Below are 6,785 nucleotides of genomic sequence, written 5' to 3'. Positions count from 1 at the left end.
CACAGAGTCCTGGGATCAAGTTCAGCATTGGGCTCCCTGCTGAGGAGCTTCTCCCTTTGCCTGCCGCTCCCCCTCCTTGTGCTCTCTCTCTCTCTCTCTGGCAAATAAAATAAATAATCAAATCTTAAAAAAAAAAAAAAAGATTCCCTCTGCCCCTCCCCACCCCATGTGCATGTGCTCTCTCTCTCTCTCTCTAAAAAAAAAAATTATGATAGAGGGCTCTATGGGTTAACTAGAAAGATCTTTAGGGAATAATGAGTGAAAAAAGTGAAGCTTAGAACAGTATGTAAAATACGGTCACTTTGGGGTTTAAAATAAAATGAATGCATGAAATATAAATAGAGATACTCAGGTATGCACATAGTCTTTGTTTTCTTTTTTTTCTCAAAGCAATCATTACAACTTAAGTGGTTTCCTTTGGAGAGAGACTGAAAGTAGAAGAGAAGGAAACATTTACTTCTCATTTTATACCTTTCTGTAATTCAGAGTTTTAAAACTTAAAACAAGTTTTAATATCATTTGTATTGTCAATAGCCTGTGATGCTGCCTTTCTGTGACCATGAGGTAATCTAGTTGGAGTGTGGCAATCAGAAAGATAGAGACCAGGAAGCTCAGTTTCTTTGCTGAGTAGCTGAATTAAGCAACCTTAGTGCTGTCCATTTTAGGACATAATATGATGTAGGATAAAAGATTTTCCTTACTATTAAAGTCAGTTGAGCCGGGATTTTATGTTACTTACAGTCAAAGTGACCTAAACTGATGCAAAAGCTGTGGAGATATAAAAGGCATGTTCTGGGCGCTACAAAGCATGAATTGGGATGCAAAGTCAGATCATACTCTGCTACAAACTACAGCTTCAAAATGAGATACAAATGACTGTTAAACATATGAAAAACTCAACCTCACACTTAAAGAGAAGTGCACTTTAAAACTACAGTGAGATGCCATTTTTCATCTCCATATTGACAAAGATCAAAAAGCTTGATCACATCCATATTGTCAAGGGGAAATCAGCACACCCATTTGTTGCTGATGGGATTATAAATGGTATAAAGCTATGAAAGGCAATTTGATAATAACTTTCAAAACTAAAAAACAGTTCGTTTTAGTTTACTAGTTTGGTTACTAGTTACATCATTATTTGTAAATGCAAATTGGCTAAAAACTACCCAATTGCCCATCATAACAGGAACAATTAATAAATTGCATTACATTGATACTGAATTCTATAAAGTCATTAAACACAATGAAACAATTGTATAGGTACTGATATGAAAATACATCAAATAAATATTAAGTGAGAAAAACAATATGCAGAATAGTACAGAATGGTGTGTGTGTGTGTGTGTGTGTGTGTTGGGGGGTTATTCTAAAATGTATAAACCATAACTGGAATGATAAACAAGAAACTGATAACATCAGTTGCCTTAAGAAGGGGAGTTAGGTGGATGCAAGGCAGAGGAGGAAGAAAGATGGACTTTCACTATCTACGTCTTTGTACCTTCTGAATTTTGTGCCATGCACTTATATTAGCTATTCAAAATGATTCATTAATAGAAGGAGGAGATAATCACAATAATAAAAGAATAACTAGATAGCTTTTCAGCCTTTTGGCCAAAATCAAAATCAAGTATAGTATCTGTTCTTATCAGTTACTATCTGATATGTTTTCTATCTAATAGTAAAAGGATAACTCAAATTGAAGAATATCACAAGATGTTAAACCAGAAAAATTTATTATTTCTATAAATGCAAAAGTGTATTTAATTTTCAATATTCATTTAAAAATGTTAATAGAGATGGAGTGAGTCTTTATGTGCCTAACATGGAAAAAAAAAAGAAAATCAGGCAAATACAAAAATGTGTAGAGAAGAAGTTGAGATGTATTTTCACTGCCGTTCTACAACTGCATCGCCATTAATATTCTAATTTGATTTATTGTAAGAATACACTTACACACAAATGTGGAATGTACATATTTATTTACACAAAATTCAATTATGCAATTGGTTTGTATTCTGATTTGTCCCTTTGTCCCACTTAATATACTTTGAACATTTTTAATGTCATTAAAGAACTTTTAAAAATAATTTTAATGGAGAGATGATTCAATTAATGGATGTAGTATCATTTATTTAACTATTAATCATTAATGATAATTAGAATGCTTACTATTATCACAGAAGCACTACAATGACAATTCTTCCCATCTCCTTAGGATGAGTTCTGGCAACAACTATTATTGGAAAAAGAAAATGAAAAGAATGAAAGCTCTGTTTTTCCAAATTGCTTTGCCAAAAGGTTCTGTCAATTTTTACTTCTGTAAGTACTTTATGAGAATCCTTGTCCCACCAAACAATCTCTGTTTTTGGAATTTTTTTTTATATTTGCCAATGTTAATGAAGGATAATGACATCTTTTAAAATTTTGCATTACCTAATTATTGGTAATGTAAAACGTTTATTTATGTGTTTGCTGTCCATTTGTATTTCTTCCTTTCTAAAATACCTAAATGATTTGGGCCATCTTTTCTGTTGCAGAGTTAGTGACTTACTTATTTGACTTGAAAGTCATTTTTGTGTAATACTACTTGTTGCAAACATCGTTATCTTGCTTTGCCACTTGCCTTATGCATTTGGTAATGAGATTACTGACATGTAACATTTAACATATTGATTTACATCTATACACCTTTCCCTCCAGGAATTTTACAGTGATTCTGTGCACCTAGAAATTCATCTCCCTTTCCTAAATACTCTGTTATTTCCACTAGATCTTTGAATGATTTTAAGTTTTACATATATTTTAGCATATTTATTTATTATTTCTACCTGGGATATATAATAAAATCTAGCTTTTCTTTCCTAACAAATTAGCCTAATACTTCTAAAATCATTTAGAGAGTAACCATTTATTTCTCTACTGATTTGTCATGTAACATTTTTTATGATAGCAAAGTATTGTATGTGCTGGAATCTATTTCTGATTTATCAATCCTCTATTGAGCCTCCTCATAATTCTTCAAACATGACCATACTATTTAGAATTTTGTTAGTAAATTTTTAAAAGTTTTCAATCATTAATATTCTTTCTAAAGTTATTTGTGTTCATTGGATCCCATTTATTCTTATACATGATCTTTGTCTATTTCCAAATAAATCCTGCTTGTGTTTTGATTGGAATTGTGCTAAAACAAAAATGTACTTTGGAAAAAAAATACTCTTCCTTACAAAATCCAATCTTTCCAGGTGCCTGGGTGGATCAGTTGGTTAAGCGTCTGACTCTTGATTTTGACTCAGGTCATGATTGTAGGGTTGTGGGATCAAGCCCGGTGGATGGCATGGTGGGCTCAGAGCTCAGTGGGGAGTCTGCTTGAGGATTCTCTTCTCCTCTCCCTCTGTCCCTCCCCCTGCTCTCTCCCTCTTGTTCTCTCAAATAAATAAATAAATCTTAAAAAAAAGAAACCCCCCAAAACAAAATCCAGTCTTTCCATCAAACAACATGGTGTGTCTCATCTCTGTATATAGCCATTTTTTTAATGTCACTCAATATTGGGCTTTTAAAAATATTTTTATGAGGATTTTTTTGTGTGTTTAGAAATTCTATAATATTATTTACTTAAACTTTGTGATAATTCTATCAGGTAGATATTATTATTCTCATTATGTGGTAAGAAAATTGGGATTTAGAGAGCTTAAGTAACTTACTCAACATCCCATGCTAGTGATGGCAGAGGCCAGTTCTATCTCACCCCAAGGCCATAGGCTCACCTATCATGCCTGTTGCCTTCCAGTTATTGTAGGTAATAACTCATGAAGGAATTTTGATCCCCCAAATATTACTCAATACAATATAATGCCGATTGCATTAGTAAACGTAAAAATTTAACGGTCTCTTCCCACTTGCCTTTTTGTATAAAAACTAAATAGATTTCTGAAAGATAGCTATCATATGACTAATTATTTTGTTGGTTAATAATTTTAATTAGCTTTTTTACTTAGACCAGGAATATTCAACTTGCACTTATTGCAAGATTCCATAAATAAGACCCAAAGGAAAAAAAGGGGAATAGACATGCATTTTTAATCCCTATAAGTTTCAAAGGCATTCAAGTATAGACTCTTCATTTCTCTTGTCACTTCTCATACCCGAGGACACAAAAGACCACGGAGGGTTAGCATTTGGCAAAAGCTTGGCAAAACTCCACAATAGCTAGGTAACCACCGTAGTCTCGGAAGGTGACTCTTTTCCTGAACATATTATTTACTGGTGTACAGGTGTTTTTCAGCCATATACTTATTTCCGTCAGGGCTTTAATTTTAATTTGGATAGTTCTGCCCTTCAGACTTCTCTGGTGTCCAAATATGCATCATTTATTAATATGCCCTTAAATTCATAGATAATCTCTGACTACCATTCTTCAGGATAAAATTAAGTGCAGTTCAAGATAAAACAACCCCAGTGACACTTAATGTCAAGCTTGCTCTTTTATTAATATGTATACTACACCAGGAAATTAACTTTGTCCAGGTTAAGTTTTGCAACTTGAATATGAGGTACATTCTTTTATTACTAAATGAAAAAAATGCACCTAGAAGCAATGCATTGATTCAAACCTGCATTGCCTTTTGCATCATTATTATTCTATTCTTCAACTTCTCCACTGGCCAAGCAACTATAGATATTCTAGAATTTTACTTTGTGTAACTGAAATCCCAGTGATAAGAGACTTGCTCCTGAGTCTTTGTATATATTTCTGAAGGGGTTTCTATTCTTTATATTTGAATCGTGACACTGAGCTGTGTTTTTCACTTTCGGTCACAGAGGAAAAGTGGTATCTATGGCAACCGAAAGTTGAAGTGTGGCTCCTGACAGGGTTTTCATGTGACAGAAATGACAGCCATCTTTGTTAAGTAATACTATGTTAAGATGCTATCTTTTGTGTCAACTTTACTGTGATATCCAAAATTGGGGAATTACAACTTTAAAGAAAAAGACAGCTCAGCAATTAAAGGGTATATTATAGTGTCTTTAGACGCGGTTCTTGTGACCTGCCTTTCGGTTCAGTGTTTGATTTATAAAGCAGCGTGGACTAGTGTTCCAAAATCATGATTAGTTAATTAAAAGATGTCAACGTTGAGCCTGGACCAAACATGTTTCTTATAAAAGTGACTGAAATTGCACGTGTGGGTAATTTTGACTTCTTTCTTATCCAATGTATTATAAAAATGAACATTTCCAGTTATTCAGAAGTTGTGGTTAGCAAAATTTAATTACTATTATTTAAGATGGCTTCTTTTTTTCTTCTCCTTTTATTTTTTAAAAAAGAATGCCCACTGTCTTCCTCAACCTCCCAACATAAGACAGAGAAACAAACGCAGATAGATAGATACACACACGAGGCTTTTTTTAAAGTTTAGATCGAGTTTGTTTGTTTTTTTAATTGTGGTAAAATATCCGTAATATAACATGTGCAATTTTTAAGTGTTCTGTTTGGTGGCATTAAGTACATCCAGACTGTTGTACCACCATCAGCACTATCCATTCACAGAAATCCTTTCACCTTGCAAAACTGAAACTCTGTACCTCTTAAACAATAATTCCCCTTACCCTCTCCCCACTGCCCCAGGAAAGCACCATTGTGCTTTCTGTGTCTATAATTTTGATTATGCTAGGTACCGCATGTAAGTGGAATCACACAGTAGTTATATTTTTGTGTCTTATTTTATTTAGCATAATGTCCTCAAGTTTCACCTATTTTGTAGCATGTGTCAGAATTACCTTCCCTTTTTAAGGCTGAATAATATTACATTGTATATATATACCACATTTTGTTTATCCATTCTTCCACTGATGGACACTTAGATCTCTTTCACCTTTTGGCTATTGTGAGAAATGCTGCTATGAACATGGGTGTATAAATATCTCTTCAAGTCCCTACTTTCAGTTCTTTGGGGGTATATAGCCAGAAATGGAATTGCTACATCTTATAATAACTCTATTTTAAATTTTTTCAGGAGGAGCCATGCAGTTTTCTGTAGTGACTATATCATTTTACATCCCCAGCAACAGTATACAAGTGTCCAATTTATCGACATCCTTACTAACTTTAAACAGTATCTCAGTATTTGAGGATAATGTAATAAAAGAATCTGTGACCTCTGGTATCAATGTGCCTCGGTTCAAATTCCAGATCTTGAGTTTACTATATGATAATAGGCAGCATTTAACTTCCTTGAACTTTAGTTTTACTATCTGTAATAAGGATAATAATAGTACATACTATGGGATATGTTTTTGTGACACAAGTGGGATATTGCATGTGAATACTTCACCCCAAGACTCATTTATTTAGCCTTTACTAAGCTTCAATTATATAAGTGAAGAATAATAAAGTTTCTTAGTACAGAATGCTGTAACAGACCATAGACTGGGTAGCTTCAACAGCAAACATTTCTCAAAGTTCTGGAGTCTGGAGGCCCAAGATGAAGAGGCTAGCATGGTTGGGTTATTGGTAAAGGCTCTCTTTCTGGCTTATGGATGGCTGTCATCTCATTGCATCCTCGCACGGTTGAGACAGAGAGGGAGAGAGACAGAGAGAAGGAGAGAGAGAGGAGGGAGGGACGGGGGGGGGAAGACTGGTTCTTTTCCTCTTCTTCTCCACCTTGGGGGCTCCACTCTCATGAGCTAATTACTTCCCAAAGCTCCCACCTCTAAATTCCATCACATAAGGGCTTCATCATATGAATTTTGAGGGGGCATAAATATTCAATTCATAACACAAG

General features: G+C 34.2%; 1 pseudogene; it reads left to right on the top strand.

The window, feature by feature from the left end:
* The first annotated feature begins 1,594 nt into the window (after positions 1 to 1,594).
* LOC116639269 lies at positions 1,595 to 1,712 on the top strand (annotated as a pseudogene).
* Positions 1,713 to 6,785: the final 5,073 nt, after the last annotated feature.

Source organism: Phoca vitulina, unplaced genomic scaffold (assembly GCF_004348235.1).
Source record: "Phoca vitulina isolate PV1807 unplaced genomic scaffold, GSC_HSeal_1.0 scaffold17, whole genome shotgun sequence".
In the NCBI taxonomy this organism is placed as follows: domain Eukaryota; kingdom Metazoa; phylum Chordata; class Mammalia; order Carnivora; family Phocidae; genus Phoca; species Phoca vitulina.
This window is presented reverse-complemented; position numbering and strand designations above follow the sequence as displayed.